Source organism: Schistocerca americana, chromosome X (genome assembly GCF_021461395.2).
Source record: "Schistocerca americana isolate TAMUIC-IGC-003095 chromosome X, iqSchAmer2.1, whole genome shotgun sequence".
Classification (NCBI taxonomy): Eukaryota; Metazoa; Arthropoda; class Insecta; order Orthoptera; family Acrididae; genus Schistocerca; species Schistocerca americana.
The window spans coordinates 869,454,583-869,473,038 of record NC_060130.1 but is presented as its reverse complement, the minus strand read 5'-3'; the positions used below and the strand labels follow the sequence as shown (position 1 = coordinate 869,473,038).

At 44.8% G+C, this 18,456-nt stretch overlaps 1 protein-coding gene across 1 annotated transcript in view; it reads left to right on the top strand.

The window, feature by feature from the left end:
• Positions 1-18,456, top strand: part of LOC124556361 — a 118,435-nt gene that overhangs the window by 10,478 nt on the left and 89,501 nt on the right. The gene's annotated exons all lie outside the window — the stretch shown is intronic.

The window sequence follows — 18,456 nt, the reverse complement described above, 5'->3', positions numbered from 1 at the left end:
GCTCAGCGTGTTTGGTCAGAGGGTTAGCTACCCTCTGTAACAAAAAACTGAGTGAACAGATCAACGGAGAACCTAAATGGGTGTCATCGGACGTCCACTCTGAACAAATTCAACAATATAGAACAAAACTGAGATAAAAAAAAGACTGATAGAGCATCTGCCATGTAGGCAGGAGGTCCTGGGTTCGAGTCCCGGTCGGGGCACGGGGCACACATTTTCAACTGTCCCCATTGACTTATATCAAAGCCTGTATGGAGCTATGGGTATTCATGTCATTATAACAACATTGGTTTTTAACCGCTTCCTTTCCAGCAAAGGGAAGAACAAGTCTAAACAACAATATTGCCCTGCGGTCTTATTATTGTTGAAGCAAAAATTTTCTGCTTCTTCCATTTTCCATGAGTGATCAATTAAAAATAAAATTAAAAATATGTTGTTGTTGTGGTCTTCAGTCCTGAGACTGATTTGATGCAGCTCTCCATGCTACTCTATCCTGTGCAAGCTTCTTCATCTCCCAGTACCTACTGCAACCTACATCCTTCTGAATCTGCTTAGTGTATTCATCTCTTGGTCTCCCTCTACGATTTTTACCCTCCACGCTGCCCTCCAATACTAAATTGGTGATCCCCTGATGCCTCAGAACATGTCCTACCAACCGATCCCTTCTTCTGGTCAAGTTGTGCCACAAACTCGTCTTCTCCCCAATTCTATTCAATACCTCATTATTAGTTATGTGATCTACCCATCTAATCTTCAGCATTCTTCTGTAGCACCACATTTCGAAAGCTTCTATTCTCTTCTTGTCCAAACTATTTATCGTCCATGTTTCACTTCCATACATGGCTACACTCCATACAAATACTTTCAGAAAAGACTTCCTGACACTTAAATCTATACTCGATGTTAACAAATTTCTCTTCTTCAGAAACGCTTTCCTTGCCATTGCCAGTCTACATTTTATATCCTCTCTACTTCGACCATCATCAGTTATTTTACTCCCCAAATAGCAAAACTCCTTTACTACTTTAAGTGTCTCATTTCCTAATCTAATTCTCTCAGCATCACCCGACTTAATTCGACTACATTCCATTATCCTCGTTTTGCTTTTGTTGATGTTTATCTTATATACTCCTCAAAACACTGTCCATTCCATTCAACTGCTCTTCCAAGTCCTTTGCTGTCTCTGACAGAATTACAATGTCATCGGCGAACCTCAAAGTTTTTATTTCTTCTCCATGGATTTTAATACCTACTCCGAATTTTTCTTTTGTTTCCTTTACTGCTTGCTCAATATACAGATTGAATAACATCGGGGAGAGGTTACAACCCTGTCTTACTCCCTTCCCAACCACTGCTTCCCTTTCATGCCCCTCGACTCTTATAACTGCCATATGGTTTCTGTACAAATTGTAAATAGCCTTTCGCTCCCTGTATTTTACCCCTGCCACCTTTAGAATTTGAAAGAGGGTAAAAATATAAATACAATAAAACTTGGGACTTGCTATATTGTTAAGCAACAAAGAGAAACTGACTTGATGTCATTCTTACTGTATTATTGTACTGTTGCTGTAAGTTGCGGTATTTTCATTTGAAAATTCGTTCATCAGGCAACAACCATGTATCTTTAGAATAAATTATTTATTGCATTATTTTTCTTAATCTCCTTCTGGTCAGTGGTAATTCTAATTAGTACAGTATTTTTAATACCGTGTGAAATTTCAGATAGCATTGCAAGGGGTCCGCAGATCACTTTCCGAATAAACCGGGGATCAGCGTTATCGGCAACTTTGAGAACCACTGCTGTAGAGGATTGATTATTGGTGCTGGGATCGGCAGTTGGTCCTCAAAATGAATGAACGTAAAACGTATTGTACATAAATAGGCAGATAAACCCATTGCTGTGTGACCACACGACTGCAAAACAGTCACTGGAAGCCGTCATATCCATATCTAGGAGTATGCGCATGGAGCCATTTAAAGAGGACCGACCATACAAAACTACTCGCAGGTAAGACAAATGCCACACTAAGATTAATCGGAACAACCATCGGGAAGTGTTGTCCACCCGCAAAGGAAGCAGCTTACAAAATCCTCGTTCGACCAATATTTGAATATTGTTCATCAACCTGAGATCCGTAGCAGATAGGATTGATGGAGGAAATTTAGAAGAGCCAAAGGAAAGCAGCGCGTTTCGCCACAGGTTCATTTAGTAAGCGCGAAAGCTTCACGGAGATGCTCAGCCTACTCCATTGGTAGATGCTCAGAGAGGCATTCAGCATCAGTATGTAGTTTACTACTACAAAATACCGTGAGCATGAGTTCCTGCAACAGTCAATCAGTGTGTTACTTCCTCTTATGCATGCCTCGCAGAAGACCATGAGGGTAAAATGAGAGATTCCAGCTCATGCGGAGGTTTACCGACAGTCATTCTTCACCCGAACCATTCTAGACTATGGCAGAAAAAGGGGAAAGTGGCAGTGGTACACAAAGAACCCTCCACCACACGCCGTAAGGTGGCTTGCAGAGTACAGACGTAGATATAGAAGCTACAAAGGAGCAGATGCCCTGTCCTGCAGTATTCCACGGCACTCATTCCAATTATGTCCCGTAAGCACACCCCAACATTCGTAGGGCAAATATACACTTAGATCTAGCGGTGTTTAGGCCTGTACTTGTTGCTCAGTCTTGGCTGAGAGCTGCAGATCCTACTGATAAAACGATGTCTTCATCCGTGAGACCACTGTCTGCGCGTTGGCTGATATCAAGATGTAGTCGCACTTTGTGTTTTTAATTTATTCCTGAAATGCCGCAAAGATTGCACGGACGATATGACAGTCCACGTTCCACGGACTTAACCATTTCAAGCACAGTTGGATGATACTATTTCGTAATAACATACTGAACTGATCTCTACGACATGTGCTCTTTTGAATTATCACTCAGTTGTATGGTATTCCATACCTTGACTAGTTATGGGAAGCGAACTCCATTAGCATAATCGAGCGGCGTTTTGCGGCACCAATTTAATCATTTACAAATCACAACTCCTACTTTATGTGACTTTTCAATTACTCCACATTGAATATTAATGAGTGTCTGTCTGTACGTAAAATATCGCGTTGCAAATGCTGGAGAGTCGGATCTTCCAGGCAAATTTCCTTTCTTCAGAAGTGATGGATAACATCGTATGGGACCCAGAAAGTGCTGAATGGTCTCTGACAGAGCCAGTTGTAGCTGAAGTTGACATTTATTGGCGAGTATCTGCGGTTCTCGCTAGTCCCATATACATCTAACAGTGCTGGTTCGTCTGTTGTCGTACACACAGGTATTTCAATTCCACAAGGAATTCCCAAGAAGGGCTTACTCATGTTAAATCATGCAAGTTAACTCTTGTCATCTGATTTCTTTGGATCGACGAAATTCGCTTTTGTGAATAGAGTTTACATATATTTGCATCCTTCTAATTTTTTTTTCCATCACTTCCGATTATCAATGAACCTCCCCAACTATACGTTGCTTAAGCAACGCCCTTTTCGAGTTGTATTAATGATAAGATTCACACACATGCATGATCAAACGGACTGTCCCAAACATTTTTTTAACGCTGGAACAGACTGACTTGCAACATCCATTCACACTTGAGAATTTCAGGAATCAAGGCTGCAATAAACCTTTCGTAATGCTGCAGAAGTCCGAGTATCATTCTTCAGTCGAGCGTAAAAAATCATCGTATGTAATCCATGCGAGGGAAATCTGCCTCACTTGTATATTAAGTAGTCATTCCTGGCAAATTTTGACAGCTTGATGTGATGGTCACATATGCAGAAATCCCTATCATTACTGATTTCTAATAGACATCGGTCTTCAGCGTAGCGTAAAAATTATTCGACTGCTCCAAGAGTTTTCTTTTTTCCGTAGTACTTACGTCTCTGTGTGTCTCTGAAAAGGGAAGAAAAAGTTCGCAACCCGTTGTTCATTGTAAGTCAACTTAGATATTTTACAAAAGTACAATAAAAAAGGATGGTGATTAAATTTATCATTTGCTTTTATATTCGTAGTCAATTTGCTAGATGCTTAAGATCGAATGAACCAGTTGAGTCTCATATGTAAGACTTTCAGAAGCACCGTAGTAGCGTTCTTATCACAGAGATATGTAACGTAAACCTGGCTATAGAACATCATCATTCTGCATTTGAAGAATTCCTGCCGATTTTGACATACTAATTACAAAGTTAAAACCTACTGACTTCTGTCACGACTTGTCAAGCACATGCCACCAGCGCATATTGGAAAAAAAACGCATCAGCCACAATAGAGAAATATGACGTCGGCCATCCGTCAACGACCAGTGTTACGTCCATTATTACTTTCCTTATTTGTTAATGATTTATCTTCCATACTTTAAAATAGCAACTGCCATACGTGTGCAGACGCTTTTCAATTGAAGTGAATTGACAGTGCCTGAATCGCTTCTACATATTGCTCTAAATAATGAAGAAACCCTTTTCAGTTTCTCAGTTAGAGAAATAGGTGTAATACTGAATAAATGTGTGGACTGGAGTGAAAATAATATCTTTCTGTGCATGAAGGCGTAGGCGTCACGTCATACATTACAAAACCGAAGAAAGGTTTGAACATCTACTTCAAAATAGTTCGGGAGGAGAGGCGCTGTAGTTTTGTCCATCTATGATTACGGTGGCGTCCTACAACAACATCGAAAAAATGACAACTCGCAGCGCCTTGATCTCGCCTTGAATTCTCGTGAAAAATACATTACAGACACAGCACTCTGTGATCACATTGCTCCAATCTGACGAGGGTAAACAAGCGAGTAAATTAAATTAAATAAACACTCAGATCTTAACTAAAATAAACCTGTCGGGTGTCCAACCTAATTGGTTGGTCGAAATGACCTGACGTTCCAGCGAGTGTCATTAGATGCATATCTCCGACACATCAACGTCATCCACGAGAACGTAAAATTCACGATGAAGGTGGAGAAAAATGGCTGGCTCCCATTCGTGGACTTTTGAGTACGGAAGGAACAGGATGGTACGTTAGGTCACGCTATGTAAGGGAAAACGGCGCACGTTGATCTTAATTTGCATGCGTGTAGCTGCATCACCCGACCCAACACTGCGCTATTCTGATTACTCTTTTTCGTGGGTCTCTGGCCATATGCGATAAGAAAAGTCTGCCTGCTGAACTGAAATACCTGAGAGATATCTTCCAGAGGAATGGCTACAGCGATACACAAATTAAGAAGGCAATGCGTACAGCGTGCAGCTACGAAACAACAAACCAGGGGCAAAGCGATTGACTTTTCTGGCATGTATGGGGCCACCAACACTTATTTATTTCATTGCCAAGCGCATAGCCGTGCTTGTTAGCACGCCGCTTCCGGGACTGGGGCAGCGTGCCAGTCCCTGGCCGAATCCGCTTGGTGGTTTAACGAACAGGACCGGTGTTCCGACCAGCCTGTATGTGGTTTTCCGGCAGGTTCCCACTTATGGCTGGGTGAATACTGGGCTGGTACCCACGTGGCGCCTCAGGCTGCCTTGTTGCGTACACTGGAAATTAGTGAAGAGCGATATCAGTGTGATCAGGGTTTTTTAAATTAAATGATTCTGCCATCACTGCTTGGTAGAACTACCAGGTGGTTATAATTAAACTTTCCTTATTCATCACTTTATAACAAAGAAACTACACTACTGGCCATTAAAATTGCTACATCACGAAGATGACGTGCTACAGAAGCGAAATTTAACCGACAGGAAGAAGATGCTGTGTTCTGCAAATGATTAGCTTTTCAGAGCATTCACACGTTGGCGCCGGTGGTGACACCTACAACGTGCTGACACGAGAAAACTTTCCAACCAATTCCCAATACACAAACAGTAGTTGACCGGCGTTGCCTGGTGAAACGTTGTTGTGATGTCTTCTGTAAGGAGGAGAAATGCATACCATCACGTTTCCGACTTTGATAAAAGTCGGATTGTAGCCTATCGCGATTGCGGTTTATCGTATCGCGACATTGCTGCTCGCGTTGGTCGAGGTCCGATGACTGTTAGCAGAATATGGAATCGGTGGGTTCAGGAGAGTAATACGGAAGGGCGGTGCTGGATCCCAACGGCCTCGTATCACCAGCAGTCGAGATGACAGGCATCTTATCCGCACGGCTGTAACGTATCGTGCTGCCACGTCTCGATCTCTGAGTCAACAGATGGGGACGTTTGCAAGACACAAACCATCTGCACGAACAGTCGACGACGTTTGCAGCAGCATGGACTATAAGCTCGGAGACCATGGCTGCGGTTACCCTTGACGCTGCATCACAGACAGGAGCGCCAGCGATGGTGTACTCAACGACGAACGTGGGTGCACGAATGGAAAAACGTCATTTTTCGGATGAATCCAGGTTCTGTTTACAGCATCATGATGGTCGCATCCGTGTTTGGCGACATCGCGGTGAACGCACATTGGAAGCGTGTATTCGTCATCGCCATACCGGCGTATCACCGGGCGTGATGGTATGGGGGACCATTGGTTACACGTCTCGATCACCTCTTGTTCGCACTAACGGCACTCTGAACAGTGGACGTTACATTTCAGATGTGTTATGACCCGTGGCTCTACCTTTCATTCGATCCCTACGAAAACCTACACTTCAGCAGGATAATGCACGACCGCATGTTGCAGGTCTTGTACGGGCCTTTGTGGATACAGAAAATGTTCGACTGCTGCCCTGGCCAGCACATTCTCCAGATCTCTCACCAATTGAAAACGTCTGCTCAATGGTGGCCGAGCAACTGGCTCGTCACAATAGGCCAGTCACTACTCTTGATGAACTGTGGTATCGTGCTGAAGCTGCATGGACAGCTGTACCTGTACTCGCCATCCAAGCTCTGCTTGGCTCATTGCCCAGGCGTATCAAGGCCATTATTACGGTCAGAGGTGGTTTTCTGGGTACTAATTTCTCAGGATCTATGCACTCAAATTGCATGAAAATGTAATCACATGTCAGTTCTAGTATAATATATTAGTCCAATGAATACCCGTTTATCATCTGCATTTCTTCTTGGTGTAGCAATTTTAATGGGCAGTAGTGTAATTACCGTACGAATACCAAACTTGGCAGCATTAATTTCCAGAGTATGAGGTGCATGATTTCCATGCGTCACAGCGCCACTGTCCAGTTCCAACTATGGCCACCAGGTTCCGTGATCAGTCATCGTGACCCATAGCCTCACACACCTGACCAGTCGCAATGCACTTGTTGACGTGTCAACAGTAGCTTGGATAGAGGGAGCAGTGCATTATTGATGAAGCTCTATTATCAAAACAACAGTAATCCTGCAGCTGCACTTCGAAAATATCGCAGCCTGAAAGGATTACGGAAGGATCCTCTTTCTCCACCTGCCATGCGGAGCATGATGAAGAAGTTGGAATCAACTAGAGAACTGGGCGTCGCTCCGCGAAGAGGCTGACGACCGGTCGCACCACAAGCGGTTGATGAAATCGCTGTTGCTATGGCAAACAACGCTGCGCGCAATTCCCCATCGTCAGGCAGTGCGCGTGCTTTGTCACGAAGGTTGAGCATCCCGTGGTCTACTGTACGGAAGATGCTTCGAACCATTCTAAAATGGTATACGTACAAGATCCGTATTGCACATTAGCTTGCACCACAGGACGCACAACGAGTTGTTGACTCCGCTCTCCACTTTCTCGCAAGGACTGAAGTTGACGAGGGTTGGCACTGGCCCATACTTTGGACAGACGGAAATCATTTTTCTCTGACACGTGAGGTGAGCACACAATTGCCAAGTATGGGGATCTTCACCTCCAGTCACTGTGCATGAAGTTCCTCTGCATGGTGAACATGTCACCGTATGGTGTGGCTTGGCGGTTGCGTTCATCATTGACCCATTCTTTTTTGTACAGGTTGGCGCTCAAGAATCAAAGAAGTGCAACGTGAGTGACCACCGTTACTGTAATATGGTTTTCCAGCATGTCATACCTACTGTAAGGACAGTGACTTATTGAACTGAACTGGCCGGTGTGGGCGAGCGGTTCTAGGCGCTTCAGTCTGGAACCGCACGACCGTTACGGTCGCAGGTTCGAATTCTGCCCCGGGCACGGATGTGTGTAATGTCCTTAGGTTAGTTAGGTTTACGTAGTTCTAAGTTCTAGGGGACTGGTGACCTCAGATGTTTAGTCCCATAGTGCTCAGAGCCATTTGAACCACTTTTTCTTAATATTTTCATTTAGGTTTCCTTAACTTTTTTTTTCTGTTTACTTTAAATACACTCCTGGAAATGGAAAAAAGAACACATTGACACCGGTGTGTCAGACCCACCATACTTGCTCCGGACACTGCGAGAGGGCTGTACAAGCAATGATCACACGCACGGCACAGCGGACACACCAGGAACCGCGGTGTTGGCCGTCGAATGGCGCTAGCTGCGCAGCATTTGTGCACCGCCGCCGTCAGTGTCAGCCAGTTTGCCGTGGCATACGGAGCTCCATCGCAGTCTTTAACACTGGTAGCATGCCGCGACAGCGTGGACGTGAACCGTATGTGCAGTTGACGGACTTTGAGCGAGGGCGTATAGTGGGCATGCGGGAGGCCGGGTGGACGTACCGCCGAATTGCTCAACACGTGGGGCGTGAGGTCTCCACAGTACATCGATGTTGTCGCCAGTGGTCGGCGGAAGGTGCACGTGCCCGTCGACCTGGGACCGGACCGCAGCGACGCACGGATGCACGCCAAGACCGTAGGATCCTACGCAGTGCCGTAGGGGACCGCACCGCCACTTCCCAGCAAATTAGGGACACTGTTGCTCCTGGGGTATCGGCGAGGACCATTCGCAACCGTCTCCATGAAGCTGGGCTACGGTCCCGCACACCGTTAGGCCGTCTTCCGCTCACGCCCCAACATCGTGCAGCCCGCCTCCAGTGGTGTCGCGACAGGCGTGAATGGAGGGACGAATGGAGACGTGTCGTCTTCAGCGATGAGAGTCGCTTCTGCCTTGGTGCCAATGATGGTCGTATGCGTGTTTGGCGCCGTGCAGGTGAGCGCCACAATCAGGACTGCATACGACCGAGGCACACAGGGCCAACATCCGGCATCATGGTGTGGGGAGCGATCTCCTACACTGGCCATACACCACTGGTGATCGTCGAGGGGACACTGAATAGTGCACGGTACATCCAAACCGTCATCGAACCCATCGTTCTACCATTCCTAGACCGGCAAGGGAACTTGCTGTTCCAACAGGACAATGCACATCCACATGTATCCCGTGCCACCCAACGTGCTCTAGAAGGTGTAAGTCAACTACCCTGGCCAGCAAGATCTCCGGATCTGTCCCCCATTGAGCATGTTTGGGACTGGATGAAGCGTCTTCTCACGCGGTCTGCACGTCCAGCACGAACGCTGGTCCAACTGAGGCGCCAGGTGGAAATGGCATGGCAAGCCGTTCCACAGGACTACATCCAGCATCTCTACGATCGTCTCCATGGGAGAATAGCAGCCTGCATTGGTGCGAAAGGTGGATATACACTGTACTAGTGCCGACATTGTGCATGCTCTGTTGCCTGTGTCTATGTGCCTGTGGTTCTGTCAGTGTGATCATGTGATGTATCTGACCCCAGGAATGCGTCAATAAAGTTTCCCCTTCCTGGGACAATGAATTCACGGTGTTCTTATTTCAATTTTCAGGAGTGTATTTTCAATTATATTGAGATTCTACTGTCAAAAATGACATTTGCTCCGTTTTTGCATCTCATTCTCCATGTGTAATATATTTCTCAAAGTTGTTTACCAGAACTGAATCCTCTTTAATGACAATAATCATTTATTTTTAACGCTGACTCTGTAAACTGAAACCAAGTTAGTAAATATATTAGTACAAATTAGTACTGTAGAACAGTCACATTTTTGTGCTTCTCGGTTGCGAATAGGATTTCAATCCAAGTGAATGCTCTTAATCAAACATGCGTAACGCAGGAGTAGGACTAATAATCAGCAAGAAGATATGAATGCTGGTAATCTACTGTTAACAGCACTGTGAACGAATTGTTATAGCCCAGATAGATATAATACGCACCACGATCCATTACAGTGGTTCAAGTTTTATACGCGCACTTGCTCCTCAGATGATGAAGAGATCGTGAAACATGTTTCATGAGCTCAAAGAAATTATTCAGTACATTAAAGGAGTTAAAAATATGGCTTTGGTAAGGGACTGGAATTTGATAGTGGAAAAGGGGAGAGAAAGGTGAATAGTAGGAAAATAGAGACTGGGAGAGATCATTGGAAGGGGAAGCCATGTGACAAAATTTTGCGCAGAGCACAATTTAATCATTGGAAACACTTGCTTTAAGGATCATGAAAGAAGTTTAAATACGTGGAAGAGACACCAGGAAGTTTCTATTCCGGCATTTGCCAGAATTAATGCAGCCAAACCATGGAAAGTGTAAATTAGTTTGGAAAGCCTTTCCTCCCGGGTGGAAGGTCATTACTCACCGCTCCATTTCGCTCGATTGGAGTTATTCCGAGATATTAGCGGTACGTAATTGGTACAATGTAATCAGACACCGTGGAATTTCTATAAAGTATACGCACATAACGTCAGCTGATTATTATCATGGCAAGGTGGATGAAACATCCTCATCACAAGGACTTTGTTGTCGGTGACTGATCGTGTGAAGACGCAAAAGAAGACCTGAAGAAGAAGAAGAACGGAATTCTTCTTCCTGATAGTATACGAGCAATTTTTGTAAGTCCATCCAATTGCGGGAAGACTTATGGCCTCATGACGCTGCTAACACATGCGGATGGAGTCGGATATGAACATGTTTGTGTATTCTCAAAAACACTGTTTCAACCCAAGTATCAGCTGTTACAGGAGACACTGTGCGGTGTAGATGGTGTTACATGCACGACATTCAGTGAAAGTGGTGATATCCCTCCACCTGAAAAAGCAAAGCCAAACACTGTCTTCATGTTTGACGATGTCGCTGTGGAAAACCAAACTCGAAAATATTTCTGTTTCGGTCGTTATATGGGTGCAGAAGTATTTTATCTAAGCTAAATTCATTCCAGAATCCCGGAACAGTTGGTTAGTGATAACTCAAACCTCATTATAGCCTTCAAACAAGACAATCTTAATTTAAAACATATTTACGAGAAACGTGTAAGAATTGACATGTCGTTCAATGATTTTGTAAACATATGTGCTGATTGCTGGAATCATTCACAGTATGGGTTTCTCGTTATTGATAAAACGAGAAAACTGAGTGATGGTAGGTACAGGCGAAACTTTCAAGAGTTTCCCCTTTTATTCATCATTCAGTTACAAGTGAGTTGACGGGGAACAGACGGCAGATTTGTGAAGTACGAGAGAAAAAAAATTTTGAATTTTTCGTTGCAGCACAGAAGCATTTGGAGTGGCTTTTGTAAATCTGGTGACAACGAGTGGACTCGAGTTCTGAGTAGCATCGTGATGATGCCGAGAGCGCTGCATTAGCTCATCCGGCCGAAGGCTGTAAAATAGTATGAACTTCATTTATGTTGCCGCTTTACATTAGCAAAGGATTCTTTTATACTCTTCAGGACTGTAAAAACGTTTTTCTGTAGTGAATACTAATGCACCATCTCATTGCGTTCCAGTCTAGTGCTCTCATGTCGTAAAAGAATTATTACCGGCCATTAGACACTTAATCATTTTCTCGGTCAGGTGCACACAAGACCAGCACTTAGTATCACAGAGTCTTCAGAATAAATAATGGCAGCGTTGAAAATCTTCTTGCAACTCGAATAACAGGTTTATTAAGATGAGTGTCAGTCTTGTTGCTCGACTGGCTGGGGTAATTATTTTGCCGTAGTTCATTCAGACTTACTGTTTATGCGCGTTTATCGCACTCAGTATAGCGCAGACGAGCTGCAAAATATAAGTGAAATATTGAAGCATTTATAGACCATGTTGCTTGAGCACCTCATTACCAGATTTTTGCTGTTTCCAACGCAGCACTTTGTACCAGATATTTCGTAACTAATGTGCGGTTGAAAGCAAAAAATTCCTAGCGTTCGATTATCACTCTACATAAAGGAAAAGCAACTGGTACCGTAAGACCTAATGGTCTGAATATCATTGACACTCATGATATTGATCTCTCTAGGGAAACGTACACAATACCTTGATTGACGTTGACGGTGACAGAAGTCTCAAGGACGAAGTAGTAGATTACAAGAGTGGTGCGTGAGTCTACGGCTGGCGATGACTGGCGTTCTAAGGATAAAGCGCTTTAATATCGGCTTAAATCTATGCCAAATTGTCTTGTTGCTCTGTGTGAAACTGAATACCGACGGACAACAAAAGAATGATACGTACTGCAATGTAATACGTACTCTATTGCGAAAATCAGTTTACGTTCAGAGCGAGCAGACTAGGTTAGTCGAATAGCACAACAGTGTCAACATGATACCCTCTCTATTGACTGCTGTTGCTGGCTTTTCCCCGCAAGGCTCGTAACCACATAAAATGGAGACAAAGAACGCGGATATCCGTATCTGCCGTTACATTTCATGTGTGCAATAAATATTAGAAGAGAGGGTCGCGTTTCACCTTATTCGAATAACAAATAACTAGATGGTCATGACTGCCTTTCAGTGAGAAAAGTAAAGAGGAGAATTTTCCAGATATACGCCTGACGGTCTACGCTTGAGCGAAACCCTTATTATAGACCGAGCGAGGTGGCGCAGTGGCTAGCACGCTGGACAAGCATTCGGGAGGACGACGATTCAATCCCGCGTCCGGCCATCCTTATTTAGGTTTTCCGTGAGTTCCCTAAATCGCTCCAGGTAAATGCCGGGATGGGTCCTCTGAAAGGGCACGGCCGACTTCTTTCCCTCTCCTTCCATAATCCAATGGGACCGATGACCTCACTGTTTGATCTCTTCCCCCAAACAACCTAACCCCTTATTGTAGGATGCCCTAGCACGCTGTTTTCCCCACATGTACACTTCCGACAACGATCGGTTGCGTAACTACGATTTTCGATGATGATAGAATGACTAGTAGATATAAGTCTGCTACACAAGCTAATACCAGTAATGCCAGTTGTTCTCATAGTGTACGAGTAGATGGTAGCGAATGAGATCCCTGCTACCATCAGTCGTTTAATTTTTGTGTTTCTCTCTTGTCAGGTACCTGCCTCGAGATAATATGGTGTTTGTGTTGTCCTCAAACGCAGGAGAGCTTCTGTAAAGTTTGGAAGATAGGAGACGAGATACTGGCAGAAGTAAAGCTGTGAGGACGGGGCGTGAGTCGTGCTTCGGTAGCTCAGATGGTAGAGCACTTGCCCGCGAAAGGCAAAGGTCCCGAGTTCGAGTCTCGGTCGGGCACACAGTTTTAATCTGCCGGGAAGTTTCAGCTGTAGTTGGCTACATCTGACTGAAGAACTGTATCGCAAGAATTATTTCATGATCTAAGGGGGAAGATGTGGTAAAAATTGCCCTGGGACAGAGTACAGAATGTATAGAGATGAAACAAAGGGATGATGTGCTGATAATAGGTGCAGTAGCGCTAAAGATTCACGAGAATGAGGAATACAGTGGTGTGTTTGGAGTTAAGTCTACAGAAACTTGGCCAGGCGTACTAGGTGTTTGAGGAGGTGTGAGTATCTTCTCCTGCCTAAAGCCTTAATGGATGTCCTTGACCGCACCATGCGTCTATGAAGTAGCTGATCAGCCCTTGGTAATTCTGTCCACTGCTTTATGTTGTCTAACCTCTTCGCCCATTTCTGCTTTTCCCCTGGATCTTCTACTATCAACTCTAGGTGTATGTATTTGGTTTTCCGTAAAATACTCTATCAGATTAAAAGTATCGGGGCACCTATTAGCGGACATTAATATAGGGTGTGTTCACCGTCCGCCTTTACTACGGCCTGAATTCTGTAGGAGACGCTTTCAATGAGGTATCTGAATCTCTGTGGAGAAATGGCAGTCCACTCTTCCTCAAGAGCAGTAACCAGAGAAGGTTGGACGCTAGGTCTGGAGCGAAGTCGACGTTCTCGCTCACATCAAATGTGTTCCATAGGTTTCAGATCGGGACTCAGGACAGGCCAGTCCATTTCAGGAATGTTATTTTTCACAAACCATTGCCTCACAGATGCCGCTTTACAACTATATGTATTGTCATTCAGATACAGTCTTCACCTCCGAAATTTTTCTCTATTTTACGAAGTCACAATTGTGTAAAATGTGTTCATATTCTCCAGCATTTAGCTTTTCTTTAAGTACCAGGTGATCAAAAAATCAGCATAAATTTGAAAACTGAATACATCACACAAATTGACACACATGCTTGGAATGACATATGGTTTTATTAGAACCAAAAAAAAAAACAAAAGTTCAAAAAATGTCCGACAGATGGCGCTTCATCTGATCAGACTAGCAATAATTAGCATAACAATGCAAGACAAAGCTCGATATGTCCACCATCATTCCTCAACAATAGCTGCAGTCGAGGAATAATGTTGTGAACAGCACTGTAAAGCATGTCCGGAGTTATGGTGAGGCATTGGCGTCGGATGTTGTCTTTCAGCATTCCTAGAGATGTCGGTCGATCACGATACACTTGCAACTTCAGGTAACCCCAAAGCCAATAATCGCACGAACTGAGGTCTGGGGACCTGGGAGGCCAAACATGACGAAAGTGGCGGCTGAGCACACGATCATCACCAAACGAAGCGCACAAGAGATCTTTCACGCGTCTAGCAGTATGGGGTGGAGCGCCATCCTGCATAAACATCGTACGTTCCAGCAGATGTTTATCAGCCAGGCTGGGAATGATGCGATTCTGCAACATACCGGCGTACGTCTCACCCGTCACGGTAGCAGTTTTGCTGTCCAGCGCCATCTGTCGGACATTTTGTGGACTTTGGTTTTTTTTTTGTTCTAATAAAACCACGTGTCATTCCAAGCACGTGTGTCAATTTTTACCTCTCTGTCTACATTATTCCGTGGTTTATTAAGTTTTCAAATTTATACTGACTTTTTGATCGCCCGGTACAATAAGGGGACCGCACCCTAAGCACCCCTATACCGTTACACCACCTCCTCCGTACTTGACTGTTGGCATTACTCATGATGCTAGGAAACGTACTCCAGCATTCGCCAAACTCAAACCCTTCTATCGGATTGCCACAGGTGATTCATCACTCTAAATCACGCATTTCCAGTTACCCATTGTACAGTTGCGTCGCTCTTTACATTATCTCGAACGTCGCTTAGCATTAACTACAGATACGTCTGTCTTGTGAGAAACTGCTGTACCTTTGCACCCCATTCATTTTAACTCACTACGCACAGTCACAGTGCTGGCTGGTAGCACTTTGGAAATCACGAGTGATTCCTTCCGCTGATTTCACGTGATTTTATTAAACCACCCTCAGTTCTCCAATGCTCGAAGGTTCCACTCCGTCAGTACAGACTAATTTTGGTTTAGGTGTAGTAGTTCCTTCACGTTTCCACTTTACAATCACAACACCAGCAGTCGACTTGGGCAACTTTAGAAGGGTTTGAATGTCCCTGATGGACTTGTAACTCAGGTGACATCCGATATCTAGCGCACATTCGAAATCAGTGGGCCCCAGTAACCGAGCCATTGTGCTGTTGCTGCTTCTCTTCTGACAACACAATACTCTCCGCCGCGTTTTATTCTGATAGGTCCTCCTCTCGTGACATCTGCTTGTCATTTCCGCATTACATAGCGGAGTCCGGAGACTTTTGTTCAGATGGTGTATGTCCTAGGTATGCAGTTCTTCTTTTTTTATAACGTTAATAACTTTTATTGCCTTTGGTGTACGCGTCGCAGTAGTCCACAGTTAGTTACTCTTGCTATAAGCATTTTACGATAGATCGATAAATCAGAGGCATTCATCTTCTTTGATGCTGGCAGATTTAGCATCCATCCTTTAGAACCGTATAAAAATACTGACCAGACGCATCTTACAAATCTGACTCTAAGGTTTAGGTCTAGGCCTGTACTTCCTAGAAATTTGTTGCATTTTATAAAAGCGCTAAAGATTTTCTCTATGTGACATTTTATCTCCGTGTTGAATCTACAGTACTCATAGAGCTAGGTTCCAAGATACTTACACTTGTCTACTCTTTAAATTAAGGAGCCATTGAATGGAAGATCTGCATTTGTTAAGTAGTCGGGTTATCGTGTGACATGAAATACGTTTTTTTGATGTCGATATTCAGACCTACACTGAAGCGCCAAAGAAACTGGTATAGGCATGCGTATTCAAATACAGAGACATGTAAACAGGCAAAATACGACACTGCGGTCGGCAACCCTTGTATAAGACAAGTGTCTGGCGCAGTTGTTAGATCGATTACTGCTGCTACAGTGGCAGGTCATCAAGATTTAAGTCAGTTTCAGAGTGATGTCACAGTCGGCGCATGAGCGATGGGACGCAGCACTGAGCACTATGGGACTTAACTACTGAGGTCATCAGTCCCCTAGAACTTAGAACTACTTAAACCTAACTAACCTAAGGACATCACACACATCCATGCCCGAGGCAGGATCCGAACCTGCGACCGTAGCGGTCGCGCGGCTCCAGACTGTAGCGCCTACAACCGCTCGGCCACCCCGGCCGGCCTAACGAAACATCATCGATATGGGCTTTCGGAGCAGAAGGCCCACTCGTGTACTCCTGATGACTGCACGACACAAAGCTTTAAGACTCGCCTGGGCGCGTCAACATCGACATTGGACTGTTTATTACTGGAAACATGTTGCCTGGTCGGACGAGTCACATTTCAGATTGTATCGAGCGGGTGGACGTATACTGGTATGGAGACAACCTCATGAATCCATGGACCCTGCATATCAGCGGGGGACTGTCCAAGCTGGTGGAGGCTCCGTAATGCTGTCGGGCGTGTGCATTTGGAGTGATATGGGACCTCTGATACGTCTAGATACGACTATGACAGGTGACACGTACGTAAGCATCCTGCCTGATCACCTGTATCCATTCCCGTACGACCATTTCACGAGTGTACCGTGAATATCAGGAACCCGGTAAAACATCAAATCTCCGACATCGTCGCGGCCGGAAGAATATCCTGCAAAAACGGGACCAACGACGAACGACGACTGAAGAGCATCGTTCAACGTGACCGAAGTACAACCCTTCCGCAAATTGCTGAAGATTTCAATGCTGGGCCATCAACAAATGTCAGCTTGAGAACCATTTAACTAAACATCAATGGTTCAAATGGCTCTGAGCACTATGGGACTTAACTACTGAGGTCATCAGTCCCCTAGAATTTAGAACTACTTAAACGTAACTAACCTAAGGACATCACACACATCCATGCCCGAGGCAGGATTCGAACCTGCGACCGTAGCGGTCGCGCGGCTCCAGACTGTAGCGCCTATAACCGTTCGGCCACCCCGGCCGGCCTAACGAAACATCATCGATATGGGCTTTCGGAGCAGAAGGCCCACTCATGTACTCCTGATGACTGCACGACACAAAGCTTTAAGACTCGCCTGGGCGCGTCAACATCGACATTGGACTGTTGATTATTGGAAACATGTTGCCTGGTCGGACGAGTCTCGTTTCAGATTTTATCGAGCGGGTGGACGTATACTGGTGTGGAGACAACCTCATGAATCCATGGACCCTGCATATCAGCGGGGGACTGTCCAAGCTGGTGGAGGCTCCGTAATGCTGTCGGGCGTGTGCATTTGGAGTGATATGGGACCTCTGATACGTCTAGATACGACTATGACAGGTGACACGTACGTAAGCATCCTGCCTGATCACCTGTATCCATTCATGTCCACTGTGCCTTCCGACGGACTCGTGTAATTCCAGCAGGACAATGCGACACTCCACATATCCAGAACTGCGGCACTTCTGCGTGCCCGCGGGGCCCCTACACGATATTAGGCAGATGTACCAGTTTCTTTGGCTCTTCAGTGTAGATTACCGCTGTAATCTCCTACTATGTTGACAACTTTTTGAAGATCGTCTAAATTATCATCAATCAACACTGTATGATCAGCAAAGCGAATACTGTTGATGAAAACTCCATTGATCTTTAGGCTTTCTGTCTTACCAAGTGATTCCTGAAACATACTCTCTTGAGTACAAAATTGAATAACGGAGGTGACAGGACGTACGTTGTCGAACCCTTCTACAGATATCAACCAAGTCGATGACCTCATTACTAAGCTTAACCAGTGCTGTGTGATTTAAATATAAATTCTCTACACATCGAATGTGTCTCTGATCTACAAGGTGAACCAGAACTCCACCGACAAACTCTGAGAGGGGATACCTTCTGAGTATTTTGGTACAAAGGACCGACGGTCTCCTTCGGTTGATTACACAGTTATTGCATTGAGTTTCCTATGTTACCCCGGTTAG